At 44.4% G+C, this 18,705-nt stretch overlaps 1 long non-coding RNA gene across 2 annotated transcripts; it reads left to right on the forward strand.

Annotated features, from left to right (window-relative positions):
* The first annotated feature begins 1,085 nt into the window (after positions 1 to 1,085).
* Positions 1,086 to 11,148, forward strand: LOC112642242 (uncharacterized). Of its 2 annotated transcripts, none has more exons than XR_007402419.1 (5): positions 1,086 to 1,277; positions 2,436 to 2,570; positions 4,005 to 5,181; positions 9,347 to 9,481; positions 10,763 to 11,148. It is a non-coding gene; the product is annotated as an uncharacterized LOC112642242 (long non-coding RNA). The 2 variants fall into 2 exon arrangements; XR_003125108.3 differs by lacking the exon at positions 1,086 to 1,277 and adding an exon at positions 1,288 to 2,274.
* Positions 11,149 to 18,705: the final 7,557 nt, after the last annotated feature.

Consider the following 18,705-nt stretch of genomic DNA (forward strand, 5'->3'; position numbering starts at 1 on the left):
AAAAATCAATTGAATGAGATGCAATCCAAACTAGAAGTCCAAACGACGAGGGTTAACTAAGAGGAAGAACGAGTGAGTGACATAGAAGACAAGTTTGTGGCAAAGAGGGAAACTGAGGAAAAAAGAGACAAACAATTAAAAGATCATGAAGATAGATTAAGGGAAATAAGTGACAGCCTGAGGAAGAAAAACCTACGTTTAATTAGGGTTCCCGAGGGTGCCGAAAGGGACAGAGGTCCAGAATATGTATTTGAACAAATCATGGCAGAACACTTTCCTAACCTGGGAATGGAAACAGGCATTCAGATCCTGGAAATAGAGAGATCTCCCCTAAAGTCAATAAAAACCATTCAAAACCTCGACATTTAATAGTTAAGCTTGCAAATTCCAAAGATAAAGAGAAGATCCTTAAAACAGCAAGAGACAAGAAATCCCTGATTTTAATGAGGAGGAGTATTAGTGTAATAGCAGACCTCTCCACAGAGACCTGAGAGGCCAGAAAGGGCTGGCAGGATATATTGAGGATCCTAAATGAGAAAAACATGCAAACAGGAATACTTTGTCCAGCAAGGCTCTCATTCAGAATGGAAGGAGAGATAAAGAGCTTCCAAGACAGGCAGGAACTGAAAGAATCTGTGACCTCCAAACCACCTCTGCAAGAAATTTTAAGGGGGACTCCTAAAATTCCCCTTTAAGAAGTCCCGTGGAACAATCCACAAAAACAAGGACTGAATAGATATGAGGAAGCAGTATTTTCATGGAAAACCCAGGTTTCAGTTAAAGCAAGGAAATTCAAGAAACAGGAAATCAAGAAACCGTCCAAGGACACAGGAAGTTGTCAGGTATTCACCTGGACTTCTTAATAATATAACTGATATTCATAGAGTGACCTAAGTGATGTAAGAGGGCTCTGGAGAAGGGAATAAGTTAACTAGCTGGAGGCATGCACTTCCCACTTTACCCACACCTGCTTCCGATGCATTCTCTTGGTGCCCAGGCCCTGACTGCAGCACAGCCCTTTGATCGATCTTTGCCTAGTGAGGGGCAACACTACATGTTCTCCCAAGGCCTAGGGACTCCTATGACAATTGTCTGTCTCCTATGACAGACATTCTTCTGTCTGCTATTTCCTGGGATCACTCTCCAACCTCGCACCCGGGGCCATGTCCCTGGCTGGTGAGCCTGCTGACGTGCCCAGAGGGAGGGGCACACACATATCATAATGGGCATTGAGCCAGGGGATGATGCGCGGCCTGGCGTGGGACATAAATAATGGGGTAAGTCTGAGCTTATGTCCAGTTACTCATTTGGTCAAGATGAGTAACTAGCCAAACGCCCTTGGAGAAATGACACAAAAGCTGCCTCGGATTTCTTCTTCTCGACCCCAGGCTCCACCTACGCACTCTATTCCTTCCTCCTCTCCACCCCGGGCTCCACCTACCCACTCTATTCCTTCCTCCTCTGGACCCCGGGCTCCACCTATCCACTCTATTCCCTCCTCCTCCCGACACCAGGCTCCACCTACCCACTCCATTCCTTCCTCCTCTGGACCCCGAGCTCCACCTACCCACTCTTTTGCTTCCTCCTCACGAACCAGGGTTCCACCTACCCACTCCATTCCTTCCTCCTCTGGACCCCGAGCTCCACCTACCCACTCTTTTGCTTCCTCCTCACAAACCAGGGCTCCACCTATCCACTCTATTCCTTCCTCCTCTCGACCCCGAGCTCCACCTACCCACTCTTTTCCTTCCTCCTCTCGAGCCCGAGCTCCACCTACCCACTCTTTTCCTTCCTTCTCTCATTGTCCAAGGCCGTTTCCTCTTGTATGTAACTCTTTTTGTCCACAGAACACTCCCCAGCGTCAGCCACCTCTCTCAACTCATAAGCCTATCTCTTTCCCTCCTGTTCATAGTGATGTCCCTCCTGGCCGCCCCAATGTACAGGTTTCCCCACCCAAAACTTCCTCTATTCCTTCCAAAACCTCCAGCACCCGCTCCTCTTTTCTCTCTACTGTTCTCCATTACTCCAGTTTGTTCTTTGATCCTACTCCCCCTCCCAGCCCTAAGTAGACGTTAAAGTCTTCTGCTCCCCAACATTCCAGCCAACTCCATCCAGACCTCTGTGATTCACAAATCCTATCCTGGAGAGATCATTTCCCTGTGAGTGGGGCGGTTCTGATATCATCCAGAATTGCCAGAACAATCGATCCCCAGGAGCTTCCCTTGGTGAATGTTGAGAACTCAAGACAATGCCAATCAACATTTAGCTTGCAGGGTAAGCCTTGTCCATGATGGCGTTTTCACCCACAACATGGTTATCGTACTATTCTCTGTATGTTACCTTCACCCTTGTAAATCGCCTTCAGATGCCAGAGATACCTTTAGCGAGATCGTCTCTGCCAGAAAATCAGTTTCTTTCCTCTCTTTCCTAATTAGCCGGCCTGAATGAATTCTACATTTATAACTGGTTTCTCCATGGAATTTGGTCTGTGACCACAGAGCAAACAGCAAGACCAGGGACACAAGGTAGAGAAGAGCGAGTGGAAATCATGTCATCTGATCTCTACACAGGTGAGTCCTATTGATCTGCCCTGGATGAAAGTGAATGCGAGAATAGGTGACCTTTAAGAACTCCCACACAAGCACAAGACCCCTATTATAGACATAGAATGGTTCAAGATTCTTTGGTCTGGTTCCTCCAAGACTCTATTGTTCTGCACCAAGGATTTGTGGAAATGGACTAGGGACTTTTTGCCTTTGAGAAATACCTCCTGCAAAAAAGAAGGCACCCCCCCCTTATGATCTCATTGAAGCTCTGACCCTTGAACCTCTGAATCCCAGAAAATGGCAGGCACCAAAGCCTAGAAGTAAAGTATACATCCATATCCTTTCGAGGTGATAGCATCAAATAAACAGATGATATATATATATATATAGTATATATATTTATATATATGTTAAATAAACAGTTGATAAAGATATACATTAAGTATATATTTATATATATATATTTATATTAATATAAATTAAAATCGTTTTCATAAACCGTTTCATAAATCATAAATAGATTCCGTGGAATCTCAATCAAGTATATATTTATACTTTATATAATCAAGTATATATTTATATATATATTTATATTAATATAAATTAAAATCGTTTTCATAAATCGTTTCATAAATCAGAAATAGATTCCGTGGAATCTCAATCAAAATTCAGACACATATCTTTAGGAAAGGTGAGAAGCTGATGATACTTTGCAATGACAGGCAAAAGAGCCAGGAATACCCATGACTCCTTTAAGAACTGGTAAGAATAATTTTGCTACCGGATACCAGACTTACCACAAGCACCAAAATTCCATAGCCCTTGCCTCTCTACCTTTCTATTGTGGGGCGTGGCACTCTCACCCCATTCTACAACTCTAGTCCAGGCAGGTGTCTCTGTCACAAGGGCTGCCTCAGGGGAATTGGGGTAAAGGGCTCAGTTCAAAGAAAGCAAGGGAGGGAGGGAGGTGTGGACTGAAGGCCAGAGAAAGAAAGGGAGGAAGCAAGAAGGGACATAAGGAAGCAAGGAGGGAGAGGAAATTAAGGAGGGAAGGAAGGAAGGAAGGAAGGAAGGAAGGAAGGAAGGAGGGAGGGAGAGAGGGAAGGAAGGAAGGAAGGCCTTAGTAAAAAGCTCCCCATTTACTGTAGCTTCTCTTCGGCAGTGGGGCATCAACCCTGCAGGGCAGACTGGGAGACCAAAGGGTCCAGCGGGGAAGCCCAACCTCCACAAGGGGTGCTGAGCCTGAGAGAGCTCCATTTTCCCCAATGTATCTTAGGGCCCCCTGCCCCCCACTCCAATAGCAAAGCTTCTGCCCCCCCCCACCCCGGACATGAGACCATGCCACTCCCAATGTGGGGACACTGGGGAAGCCACACTCCAACACCTGCAACTTCTGCCCTCCTGGTAAATTTGAGGAAAATGCATCCATTCAATTAATTGTGTAAGTTAATCTTACAGCTTCTCTAAGATGGACGTGTCAGAGCGCTTGCTGTTGCTTCTCCGTGTAACCACGTCAACAACGTCCATTCTTTCATCCTGTGATCGTGTGCTGAGCCCCTGTGGTGTGCTGGCCCAGGCCCCACGGACTTTGAACCCAGGTCGCCCTCCCTCCCCCTGGGGCGTCCTTCTGATGCCCACGATCTCCTCTCTGGGTCAGCCCGGAACGTGATGACCACAGGCTGAACCATGTCAGGGTGCACAGCGATATCGCGCTCCACAACGCTAAAGTGTGGAGCTTGGGAGAAGATGATCGCCACACGGAGTGTTCAGCGCGCATCTCAGCCTCGTTCCTGAAACCCAGCCTGTGTGCTGCGTGGATAAATAAAGAGGACTTTCAAGCGTCAGTCGCACCTTTCCTTTGTGGAGTCTCACATTTTTCTGCCCGCATGCACTGGTTCAAATCCTTCATCTTGGGCATGGCTGTGGGGCCCAGCGGTTTAGCACCTGCCTTCAGCCCAGGGCGTGATCCTGGAGTCCCCAGCGGTTTAGCACCTGCCTTCAGCCCAGGGCGTGATCCTGGAGTCCCCAGCGGTTTAGCACCTGCCTTCAGCCCAGGGCGTGATCCTGGAGTCCCGGCATCCAGCTGCACAGCCGGCTCCCTGCCTGGAGCCTGCATTCCCCCTGCCTGTGTCGCTACCTGTCTCTCTCTGTGTCTCTCGTGATTACATATATACAATCTTTAAAAAGTTCGTGGTGTCCATCTGAAGTGTATACTATCCACTGATTTCTTTATCTCAATGACTCCATTTTTCTTTCTGGGGCTGGTTTCGTTGTTTGTTTGTTTTGGCATCTGTTCTTCAGTGTCTTGTACTTTTTCATAGAATTTCAAGTTCTTGTTCTACGCCTTTCATGACGTGAAATTATTGGTGAAGTATTTGTGTAAATATGCCCTTTTTTTATACCTGTTGACCATCCCTCACATGGATTGTTTGCTCGTCTGTTTCCTAATTTTGGATTGTGAGCTCACCTTCAGCGGGGCTTTCCTTGTGATCTGGACCATGGTGGTGCTCCTACAGTGTGACAAATATTCTATCTAACACCTCAGAAGTCCCATGGACCTAAAACCAGTTTCATTTTTGGCTGTGGATCTCTATATCACCTAGCTCACATCTTGGACTCAAAACCCGGGCAAGCGGTAGGCACAGGATTTCTTTTATTTTGGTTTTAAGATTTTATTTATTTCCCCATGACAGACACACAGAGAGAGGCAGTGACACAGGCAGAGAGAGAAGCAGACTCCCTTCAGGGTGCCCTATGCGGAACTCGATCCCAGGTCCCCAGGATCAATCCCTGATCCAAAGGCAGATGCACAGCGGTTGAGCCACCCAGGCATCCCAGGCACAGGATTTTGGTATCTCAGGGGAAATTATGTTTAACTCAGATACCAGTCAGAGACCTTTCCAATTCTTAGTGACGACAGTTGTTTTACTTCCAGATAAGCAGCAAACACCAAGCCCCTAGCAGTTAACAACTTTTATCATCTGCACGCCCCTGCATCCTAGACTGCCATTAACATAACCTCAGCTGCTTGTCTCTCCTTATTTTTTACATCTGGACATTTCCTTTTCGTATTCTAGGATTGGCTGCACCGTCGTTTTTTTATATAAATTCATTTATTATTGGTGTTCAATTTGCCAACATACAGAACAACACCCAGTGCTCATCCCATCAAGCGCCCCCAACGGCGCCCTTCACCCAGTCACCTCCACCTCCCCTTCCCCTCCCAGTTCGTTTCCCAGAGTTACCAGTCTCTCATGTTCTGTCTCCCTTTCTGATATTTCCCACTCATTTTTCTCCTTTCTCCTTTGTTCCCTTTCACTATTTTTATATTCCACAAACAAGTGAGACCCTATAATGTGTGTCCTTCTCCGATTGAATTATTTCACGTAGCATAATACCCTCCAGTTCCATCCACGTCGAAGCAAATGGTGGGTATTTGTCGTTTCTAATGGCTGAGTAATATTCCATTCTATACATACACCACATCTTCTTGATCCATTCATCTTTTGATGGACACCAAGGCTCCTTCCACAGTTTGGCTGTTGTGGACATTGCTGCTAGAAACATCGGGGTGCAGGTGTCCCGGCGTTTCATTGCATCTGTATGTTTGCGGTAAATCCCCAGCACTGCAATTGCTGGCTCGTAGGGCAGATCTAGTTTGAACTCTTTGAGGAACCTCCGCACACTTTTCTAGAGTGGTTGCACGAGTTTACATTCCCACCAACAGTGCAGGAGGGTTCCCCTTTCTCCACATCCTCTCCAACATTTGTGGTTTCCTGCCTTGTTAATTTTCCCCATTCTCACTGGTGTGAGGTGGTATCTCATTGTGGGATCGATTCGTACTTCCCTGATGGCAAGTGATGCGGAGCATTTTCTCGTGGCTGCACCACAATTTGCCTAAGTCCTTATTGACGTGCATTAAGGTTGTCTCGCATATTTCTCAACTCTAATAAAAAAAAAATCTCACCGTGAACAGTCTTACAGGCATTGAGAATTACGGTTACTTTTTTCTATCTTCCTCGTTGTATGACATTTTGTTCAGCAGCATTCATCAACATCAGAATGTCAAATTGTTGGAGTCTGTCAGACTGGGGATTTTCTGCCCAAGAAAGCAGAACAAAGAGATCTGGCAAGAGAGCATAGACTTTGGTAAGAAAATCATTGAAATTAGGAATCAGAGATTCTGAAGTGGGTGAGGAGAGAAATCAACATAAAAGGAATCAGAATCAATAAGAAGAAAGGAAGGGTCACTGGTTGTAGTCCCCATGAAGTAAGAACAATTCAGTGATTACATTGCAAGCTCAGGAAGTGGTAGTCAGAAAATGCAATGTATGAGTACATGATTTCAGAAGTGGGATAATTCTTGGGTACTGGAAAACACCAGGTATGGCCATAAGCAGCTAAGGTGGAATGGATATGTGGATATTATTGATAAAGAAATCAAAGGAGAAAACAAAGCATCGAATCTACATGGACACTGTAGATTCAATGGGATCATCTACATGGACGCTGAGGTCACTCAAGATGATGGACTCAAGGGGTGCCAGGGTTGCTCAGTGCGTTGAGCATCTGCCTCTGCTCCAGATCATGATCCTGGGTTCCTGGGATCACCACATGTCAGACTCCACACTGAGTGGGACGTCTCCTTCTACTTCTCCCTCTGCCCCTCCCCAGCTTCTTCTCTCTCTCACACACACTGCCTCTCCTCCCTCTCTCTCTCTCTCACTCTCTCTCTCTATCCCTCCCTCCCTCCGTCCTGCTCTCGCTGTCATTCTCTGTCTCTCTCTCTCTCTCTGGCTAACTCTCTCTAATAAATAAATATTTTTGTTCAAAACGATGATGGCCTCGAGACTAAGACTTTGAGATAAGCGCAAATTTCTCATAGAAAAAAACGGGTATCTACATCTGGAGTGCCAGGGAAATGGTGAGTAGCAAAGTTTCCATGGAACAAGAGATTTCCTAATGAGGAAGAGTAATAATAGCTTGAAGGTGTCAGAAGAAACAAGGAAAATACTGTACATCCCCAGCTCGAAGAACTGTAGAGTTTGGGAGGAAGGGTCCCTATTTAAGACATACGCAAAGGAAGTGGTATTTTCATGGAAAATCCAGGTTACAGTTAAAGCCAGGAAATCATGAAACCGACTAAGGAAACAGGAAGTTTTCCAGGTATTCACCTGGACTTCTTAATAATATCACTGATATTCATGGAGTGACCTAAGTGATGTAAGAGGGCTCTGGAGAAGGGAATAAGTTAACTAGCTGGAGGCATGCACTTCCCACTTTACCCACACCTGCTTCCGATGCATTCTCTTGGTGCCCAGGCCCTGACTGCAGCACAGCCCTTTGATCGATCTTTGCCTAGTGAGGGGCAACACTACATGTTCTCCCAAGGCCTAGGGACTCCTATGACAATTGTCTGTCTCCTATGACAGACATTCTTCTGTCTGCTATTTCCTGGGATCACTCTCCAACCTCGCACCCGGGGCCATGTCCCTGGCTGGTGAGCCTGCTGACGTGCCCAGAGGGAGGGGCACACACATATCATAATGGGCATTGAGCCAGGGGATGATGCGCGGCCTGGCGTGGGACATAAATAATGGGGTAAGTCTGAGCTTATGTCCAGTTACTCATTTGGTCAAGATGAGTAACTAGCCAAACGCCCTTGGAGAAATGACACAAAAGCTGCCTCGGATTTCTTCTTCTCGACCCCAGGCTCCACCTACGCACTCTATTCCTTCCTCCTCTCCACCCCGGGCTCCACCTACCCACTCTATTCCTTCCTCCTCTGGACCCCGGGCTCCACCTATCCACTCTATTCCCTCCTCCTCCCGACACCAGGCTCCACCTACCCACTCCATTCCTTCCTCCTCTGGACCCCGAGCTCCACCTACCCACTCTTTTGCTTCCTCCTCACGAACCAGGGTTCCACCTACCCACTCCATTCCTTCCTCCTCTGGACCCCGAGCTCCACCTACCCACTCTTTTGCTTCCTCCTCACAAACCAGGGCTCCACCTATCCACTCTATTCCTTCCTCCTCTCGACCCCGAGCTCCACCTACCCACTCTTTTCCTTCCTCCTCTCGAGCCCGAGCTCCACCTACCCACTCTTTTCCTTCCTCCTCTCGAGCCCGAGCTCCACCTACCCACTCTTTTCCTTCCTTCTCTCATTGTCCAAGGCCGTTTCCTCTTGTACGTAACTCTTTTTGTCCACAGAACACTCCCCAGCGTCAGCCACCTCTCTCAACTCATAAGCCTATTTCTTTCCCTCCTGTTCATAGTGATGTCCCTCCTGGCCGCCCCAATGTACAGGTTTCCCCACCCAAAACTTCCTCTATTCCTTCCAAAACCTCCAGCACCCGCTCCTCTTTTCTCTCTACTGTTCTCCATTACTCCAGTTTGTTCTTTGATCCTACTCCCCCTCCCAGCCCTAAGTAGACGTTAAAGTCTTCTGCTCCCCAACATTCCAGCCAACTCCATCCAGACCTCTGTGATTCACAAATCCTATCCTGGAGAGATCATTTCCCTGTGAGTGGGGCGGTTCTGATATCATCCAGAATTGCCAGAACAATCGATCCCCAGGAGCTTCCCTTGGTGAATGTTGAGACTCAAGACAATGCCAATCAACATTTAGCTTGCAGGGTAAGCCTTGTCCATGATGGCGTTTTCACCCACAACATGGTTATCGTACTATTCTCTGTATGTTACCTTCACCCTTGTAAATCGCCTTCAGATGCCAGAGATACCTTTAGCGAGATCGTCTCTGCCAGAAAACCAGTTTCTTTCCTCTCTTTCCTAATTAGCCGGCCTGAATGAATTCTACATTTATAACTGGTTTCTCCATGGAATTTGGTCTGTGACCACAGAGCAAACAGCAAGACCAGGGACACAAGGTAGAGAAGAGCGAGTGGAAATCATGTCATCTGATCTCTACACAGGTGAGTCCTATTGATCTGCCCTGGATGAAAGTGAATGCGAGAATGGGTGACCTTTAAGAACTCCCACACAAGCACAAGACCCCAATTATAGACATAGAATGGCTCAAGGTTCTTTGGTCTGGTTCCTCCAAGACTCTATTGTTCTGCACCAAGGATTTGTGGAAATGGACTAGGGACTTTTTGCCTTTGAGAAATATCTCCTGCAAAAAAGAAGGCAACCCCCCCTTATGATCTCATTGAAGCTCTGACCCTTGAACCTCTGAATCCCAGAAAATGGCATGCACCAAAGCCTAGAAGTAAAGTATACATCCATATCCTTTCGAGGTGATAGCATCAAATAAACAGATGATATATATTTATATATATGTTAAATAAACAGTTGATAAAGATATACATTAAGTATATATTTATATATATATATTTATACTAATACAAATTAAAATCGTTTTCATAAACCAATAAATAGATTCCGTGGAATCTCAATCAAAATTCAGACACATATCTTTAGGAAAGGTGAGAAGCTGATGATACTTTGCAATGACAGGCAAAAGAGCCAGGAATACCCATGACTCCTTTAAGAACTGGTAAGAATAATTTTGCTACCGGATACCAGACTTACCACAAGCACCAAAATTCCATAGCCCTTGCCTCTCTACCTTTCTATTGTGGGGCGTGGCACTCTCACCCCATTCTACAACTCTAGTCCAGGCAGGTGTCTCTGTCACAGGGCTGCCTCAGGGGAATTGGGGTAAAGGGCTCAGTTCAAAGAAAGCAAGGGAGGGAGGGAGGTGTGGACTGAAGGCCAGAGAAAGAAAGGGAGGAAGCAAGAAGGGACATAAGGAAGCAAGGAGGGAGAGGAAATTAAGGAGGGAAGGAAGGAAGAAGGAAGGAAGGAAGGAAGGAAGGAAGGAAGGAGGGAGAGAGGGAAGGAAGGAAGGAAGGCCTTAGTAAAAAGCTCCTCATTTACTGTAGCTTCTCTTCGGCAGTGGGGCATCAACCCTTCAGGGCAGACTGGAAGACCAAAGGGTCCAGCGGGGAAGCCCAACCTCCACAAGGGGTGCTGAGCCTGAGAGAGCTCCATTTTCCCCAATGTATCTTAGGGCCCCCTGCCCCCCACTCCAATAGCAAAGCTTCTGCCCCCCCCACCCCGGACATGAGACCATGCCACTCCCAATGTGGGGACACTGGGGAAGCCACACTCCAACACCTGCAACTTCTGCCCTCCTGGTAAATTTGAGGAAAATGCATCCATTCAATTAATTGTGTAAGTTAATCTTACAGCTTCTCTAAGATGGACGTGTCAGAGCGCTTGCTGTTGCTTCTCCGTGTAACCACGTCAACAACGTCCATTCTTTCATCCTGTGATCGTGTGCTGAGCCCCTGTGGTGTGCTGGCCCAGGCCCCACGGACTTTGAACCCAGGTCGCCCTCCCTCCCCCTGGGGCGTCCTTCTGATGCCCACGATCTCCTCTCTGGGTCAGCCCGGAACGTGATGACCACAGGCTGAACCATGTCAGGGTGCACAGCGATATCGCGCTCCACAACGCTAAAGTGTGGAGCTTGGGAGAAGATGATCGCCACACGGAGTGTTCAGCGCGCATCTCAGCCTCGTTCCTGAAACCCAGCCTGTGTGCTGCGTGGATAAATAAAGAGGACTTTCAAGCGTCAGTCGCACCTTTCCTTTGTGGAGTCTCACATTTTTCTGCCCGCATGCACTGGTTCAAATCCTTCATCTTGGGCATGGCTGTGGGGCCCAGCGGTTTAGCACCTGCCTTCAGCCCAGGGCGTGATCCTGGAGTCCCCAGCGGTTTAGCACCTGCCTTCAGCCCAGGGCGTGATCCTGGAGTCCCCAGCGGTTTAGCACCTGCCTTCAGCCCAGGGCGTGATCCTGGAGTCCCCAGCGGTTTAGCACCTGCCTTCAGCCCAGGGCGTGATCCTGGAGTCCCCAGCGGTTTAGCACCTGCCTTCAGCCCAGGGCGTGATCCTGGAGTCCCGGCATCCAGCTGCACAGCCGGCTCCCTGCCTGGAGCCTGCGTTCCCCCTGCCTGTGTCGCTACCTGTCTCTCTCTGTGTCTCTCGTGATTACATATATACAATCTTTAAAAAGTTCGTGGTGTCCATCTGAAGTGTATACTATCCACTGATTTCTTTATCTCAATGACTCCATTTTTCTTTCTGGGGCTGGTTTCGTTGTTTGTTTGTTTTGGCATCTGTTCTTCAGTGTCTTGTACTTTTTCATAGAATTTCAAGTTCTTGTTCTACGCCTTTCATGACGTGAAATTATTGGTGAAGTATTTGTGTAAATATGCCCTTTTTTATACCTGTTGACCATCCCTCACATGGATTGTTTGCTCGTCTGTTTCCTAATTTTGGATTGTGAGCTCACCTTCAGCGGGGCTTTCCTTGTGATCTGGACCATGGTGGTGCTCCTACAGTGTGACAAATATTCTATCTAACACCTCAGAAGTCCCATGGACCTAAAACCAGTTTCATTTTTGGCTGTGGATCTCTATATCACCTAGCTCACATCTTGGACTCAAAACCCGGGCAAGCGGTAGGCACAGGATTTCTTTTATTTTGGTTTTAAGATTTTATTTATTTCCCCATGACAGACACACAGAGAGAGGCAGTGACACAGGCAGAGGGAGAAGCAGACTCCCTTCAGGGTGCCCTATGCGGAACTCGATCCCAGGTCCCCAGGATCAATCCCTGATCCAAAGGCAGATGCACAGCGGTTGAGCCGCCCAGGAATCCCAGGCACAGGTCTTTAGTATCTCAGGCGAAATTCTTTTTTAATAATATATTTATTTTTTATTGGTGTTCAATTTGCCAACATACAGAATAACACCCAGTTCTCATCCCGTCAAGTGTCACATCAGTGTTCGTTACCTATTCACCCCCCTCCCCCATCCTCCAACCCTTTCACCACCCTTAGCTCAATTCCCAGAGTTAGGAGTCTTTTTTTTTTAGTTTATTTTTTATTGGTGTTCAATTTACTAACATCCAGTAATTGGTGTTCAATTTACTAACCCCCATTGCCCATCACCCATTCACTCCCATCCCCCGCCCTTCTCCCCTTCCACCACCCCTAGTTCGTTTCCCAGAGTTAGCAGTCTTTATGTTCTGTCTCCCTTTCTGATATTTCCCACACATTTCTTCTCCCTTCCCTTATATTCCCTTTCACTATTATTTATATTCCCCAAATGAATGAGAACATATAATGTTTGTCCTTCACCGACTGACTTACTTCACTCAGCATAATACCCTCCAGTTCCATCCACGTTGAAGCAAATGGTGGGTATTTGTCATTTCTAATAGGTGAGTAATATTCCATTGTATACATAAACCACATCTTCTTTATCCATTCATCTTTCGTTGGACACCGAGGCTCCTTCCACAGTTTGGCTATCGTGGCCATTGCTGCTATAAACATCGGGGTGCAGGTGTCCCGGCGTTTCATTGCATTTGTATCTTTGGGGTAAATCCGCAACAGTGCAATTTCTGGGTCGTAGGGTAGGTATATTTTTAACTGTTTGAGGAACCTCCACACAGTTTTCCAGACTGGCTGCACCAGTTCACATTCCCACCAACAGTGTAAGAGGGTTCCCTTTTCTCCGCATCCTCTCCAACATTTGTTGTTTCCTGCCTTGTTAATTTTCCCCATTCTCACTGGTGTGAGGTGGTATCTCATTGTGGATTTGATTTGTATTTCCCTGATGGCAAGTGATTCAGAGCATTTTCTCATATGTCTGTTGGCCATGTCTATGTCTTCCTCTGTGAGATTTCTGTTCATGTCTATACACTAACAATGAGACTGAAGAAAGAGAAATTAAGGAGTCAATCCCATTTACAATTGCACCCAAAAGCATAAGATACCTAGAAATAAACCTAACCAAAATGTAAAGGATCTATACCCTCAAAACTATAGAACACTTCTGAAAGAAATTGAGGAAGACACAAAAAGATGGAAAAATATTCCATGCTCATGGATTGGCAGAATTAATACTGTGAAAATGTCAATGTTACCCAGGGCAATATACACGTTTAATGAAATCCCTATCAAAATACCATGGACTTTCTTCAGAGAGTTAGAATAAATAATTTAACATTTGTGTGGAATCAGAAAAGACCCCGAATAGCCAGGGGAATTTTAAAATAGAAAACCATATCTGGGGGCATCACAATGCCAGATTTCAGGTTGTACTACAAAGCTGTGGTCATCAAGACAGTGTGGTACTGGCACAAAAACAGACGCATAGATCAGTGGAACAGAATAGAGAATCCAGAAGTGGACCCTGAACTTATGGTCAACTAATATTCGATAAAGGAGGAAAGACTATCCATTGGAAGAAAGACAGTCTCTTCAATAAATGGTGCTGGTAAAATTGGACATCCACATGCAGAAGAATGAAACTAGACCACTCTCTTTCACCATACACAAAGGAGTCTTTATTTTCTATTTTCTCTTCTATCTTTTTTCTCCTTTTCCCCTTACAAATTGTTTTAGTCCACTCTGCACAAAGCAAAATGACTAGAAGGAAAAACTCATCTCAAAGGAAAGAAGCAGAAACAGTCCTCTCTCCCAGAGTAACAAAATTTGGATTGCAATTCAACATCAGAAAGCCAATAAAGCCAATTAGAAGCACAAAGCTACTGGGGGCTCTACAAAAAAGCATAAAGTATTCAAGAGACTTCATGACTGCAGAATTTAGAACTAATCAGACAAAAATTAAAAATCAATTAAATGAGATGCAATCCAAACTAGTGTTCCTAATGATGATGATTAATGAGGTAGAAGAATGAGTGAGTGACATAGAAGACAAGTTGATGGCAAAGAGGGAAACTGAGGGAAAATGAGAAAAACTATTAAAAGATCATTAGGATAGATTAAGGGAAATAAATGACAGCCTCAGAAGGAGAAATCTACATTTAATTGGGTTTCCCAAGGGCGCTGAAAGAGATAGAGGTCTAGAAATTGTATTTGAACAAATCATAGCTGAGAACGTTCGTAACTTGGGAAGGGAAACAGGCATTCAGATCCAGGAAATAGAGAGATACCCCCCAAATCAATAAAAACCATTCAGCACCTCGACATTTAAGAGTGAAGATTGCAAATTCCAAAGATAAAGAGAAGATCCTTAAAGCTGCAAGAGACAAGAAATATCTAACCTTTATGGGGAGAAATATTAGGTTAACAGCAGACCTCTCCACAGAGACCTGGCAGGCCAGAAAGGGGTGGCAAGATATATTCAGGGTCCTAAACAAGAAGAATAGGCAGCCAAGAATACTTTATCCAGCAAGGCTCTCATTCAGAGAAGAAGGATAGATAAAGAACTTCCAAGATAGGCAACAAACTGAAAGAATGTGACCACCAAGCCAGCTCTGTAAGAAATACTAAGGTTGATTCTGTAATAAAGGATGTCCAAGAAAACAATCCACAAAAACCATGACTGAATAGGTAGTATGATGACACTAAATTCATATCCTTCAATAGTAACTCTGAAAGTGAATGGGCTTAATAACCTCATCAAAAGGTGCAAAGTTTCAGACTGGATGAAAAAGCAAGACCCATCTATTTGCTGTTTACAAGCGACTCATGTTAGACATAAGGACACCTACATCCTGAAAATAAAAGGTTGGAGGACCATGTACCATTCAAATGGTCCTCAAAAGAAAGCAGGGGTAGCCATCCTTATATCAGATAAAGTTTATCCCCAAGACTGTAGTGAGAGATAAAGAGGGACACTATATCATACTTAAAGCATCTATCCAACAAGATGACCTAACAATCATCAATATTTATGCCTTGAATGTGGGAGCTGCCAAGTATATCAATCAATTAATAACCAAAGTTAAGACATACTTAGATAATCATACACTTATACGTGGTGACTTGTACGTAGTGCTTTCTTTTTTTTCTTTTGTTTTGTTTTTTTCGTAGGGCTTTCTATAATCAACAGATCTCTAAGCACATCTCCAAAGAAACAAGAGCTTTAAATGATACACTGTACCCAATGAATTTCACAGATATTTACAGAACTTTACATCCAAACTCAACTGAATACACATTCTTCTCAAGTGCACATGGAACCTTTTCCAGAATAGACCATATACTGGGTCACAAATCAGGTCTGAACTGATAAGAAAAGATTGGGATAGTCCCCTGCATATTTTAAGACCGTAATGCTTTGAAATTAGAATTAAATCACAAGAAGACGTTTGCAAGGATTTCAAAAACGTGGAGGTTAAGGACCATCCTGCTAAAACATTAAAGGGTCAACCAGGAACATAAAGAAGAATTAAAAAGATTCATGGAAACTAATGAGAATGAAGATACAACCATTCAAAATCTTTGGGATACAGGATAAGCAGTCCTGAGGGGGAAATACATCACAATGCAAGCATCCATCCAAAAACTGGAAAGAACTCAAATACAAAAGCTAACCTTGCACCTAAAGGAGCTGGAGGAAAAAAAGCAAATAGATCCTACACTGAGCAGAAGAAGAGAGTTAATAAAGACTTGAGCAGAACTCAATGAAACAGGGACCAGAAGAACTGTGGAACAGTTCAACAAAACCAGGAGTTGGTTCTTTGAAAGAATTAACGATAGATAACCCACTAGCCAGCCTTATTAAAAAGAAGAGAGAGAAGACTCAAATTAATAAAATCATGAATGATAAAGAAGAGACCACTACCAAACCCAAGGAAACACAAACGATTTTAAAAACATATTATGAACAGCTATGTACCAATAAATTACACAATCTAGAAGAAATGGACGCATATCTGGAAAACCAGAAACTACCAAAACTGGACTTGGAAGAAATAGAAAACCTGAACAGGCCGATAACTAGAGAGGAAATTGAGTAGTCATCAAAAACCTCCCAAGACACAAAAGTCCAGGACCAGATGGCTTCCTGGGGAATTCTATCAAACATTTAAAGAAGATACCATACCTATTCCAGTAAAGCTGTTTGGAAAGATAGAAAGAGATGGAGTACTTCCAAACTCATTCTATGAGGCCAGCATCACCTTAATTCCAAAATCAGATAAAGACCCCACCAAAAAGGAGAATGATAGACCAATATCCCTGATGAACATGGATGCAAAAATTCTCAAAAATATACTAGCCAATAGGACCCAACAATACATTAAGAAAATGATTCACCATGACGAAGTGGAATTTATCTCTGAGATGAAAGGTTGGTTCAACACTCCTAAGAGCAATCAATGTGATTGATCATATTAGCAAGAGAAAAAACAAGAACCCTATGATCCTCCCAATACAGGCAGAGAAACCATTTGATATAATACAGCATCAAAACTCTTCAGAGTGTAGAAGGGATAGAGGGAACATTCCTCAATATTTTAAAAGCCATCTACAAAAAGCCCACAGCAAATATCATTCTCAATGGGGAAACACTGGGAACCTTTCCTGTAAGAACAGAAACAACATAGGGATGTCCACTCTCACCACTGCTATTCAACATCGTACTAGAAGACCTAGCCTCAGCAATCAGGCAACAAAAAGAAACAAATTGCATTCAAATTGGCAAAGAAGAAGTCAAACTCTCCCTCTTTGCTGATGACATGATACTCTACATATAAAACCCAAAAGACTCCACCCTAAGATTGCTGGAAGTCATAGAGCAATTTGGCAGTGTGGCAGCATACAAAATCAATGCACAGAAGTAAGGGGCATTCCTATACACTAAAAATGAGACTGAAGAAAGAGAAATTAAGGAGTCAATCCCATTTATAATTGCACCCAAATGCATAAGATACCTAGGAATAATCCTAACCAAAGAGGTAAAGGATCTATACCTTAAAAACTACAAAACACTTCTGAAAGAAATTGAGGACGACATAAAGAAATGGAAAAATATTCCATGTTCATGGATTGGAAGAATTAATATTGTGAAAATGTCAAAGCTACCCATGTAATTTACACATTTAATGCAATCCCTATCAAAATACCATGGACTTTCTTCAGAGCGTTGGAACAAATTATTTTAAGATTTCTGTGGAATCAGGGGATCACTGGTGGCGCAGCAGTTTGGCGCCTGCCTTTGGCCCAGGGCGCGATCCTGGAGACCCAGGATCGAATCCCACATCGGGCTCCCGGTGCATGGAGCCTGCTTCTCCCTCTGCCTATGTCTCTGCCTCTCTCTCTCTCTCTCTCTCTGTGTGTGACTATCATAAATAAATAAAAATAAAAATAAAGGTTTGTGTGGAATCAGAAATGACCCTGAATAGCCAGGGGAATATTGAAAAAGAAAACCAGAGCTGGGGGCATCACAATGCCAGATTTCAGGTAGTACTACAAAGCTGTGGTCATCAAGACAGTGTGGTGCTGGCACAAAAACAGACACATAGATCAATGGAACAGAACAGAGAATCCAGGAGTGGATTCTCAACTTTATTGTCAACTAACATTTGACAAAGGAGGAAAGACTGTCCACTGGAAAAAAGACAGTCTCTTCATTAAATGGTGCTGGTAAAATTGGACATCCACATGCAGAAGAATGAAACTAGACCACTCTCTTGCACCATACACAAAGATAAACTCAAAATGGATGAAAGATTTTAATGTGAGACAAGATTCCATCAAAATCCTAGAGGAGAACACAGGCAACATGCCCTTTTCGAACTTGGCCACAGTAACTTCTTCCAAGATTCATCCATGAAGGCAAGAGAAACAAAAGCAAAAATGAACTATTGGGACTTCATCAAGATAAGAAGCTTTTGCAAAGCAAAAGATACCATCAACAAAACTCAAAGACAACTTACAGAATGGGAGAAAATATTTGCAAATGACATATGAGATAAAGGGCTAGCATCCAAGATCCATAAAGAACTTATTCAACTCAACGGCAAAGAAACAAACAATCCAATCATGAAATGGGCAAAAGACATGAAGAGAAATCTCACAGAGGAAGACATAGACATGGCCAACATGCACATGAGAAAATGCTCTGCATCACTTGCCATTAGGGAAATACTAATCAAAACCACAATGAGATACCATCTCACACCAGTGAGAATGGGGAAAATTAACAAAGCAGGAAACCACAAATGTTGGAGAGGATGTGGAGAAAGGGGAACCCTCCTGCACTTTTGGTGGGTATGTGCACTGGTGCAGTCACTCTTGAAAACTGTGTGGAGGTTCCTCAAAGAGGTAAAAAGAGATCTGCCCTACAACCCAGTAATTGCACTGCTGGGGAT

The sequence above is a fragment of the Canis lupus genome, chromosome 15, assembly GCF_003254725.2.
Source record: "Canis lupus dingo isolate Sandy chromosome 15, ASM325472v2, whole genome shotgun sequence".
Taxonomy (NCBI): domain Eukaryota; kingdom Metazoa; phylum Chordata; class Mammalia; order Carnivora; family Canidae; genus Canis; species Canis lupus.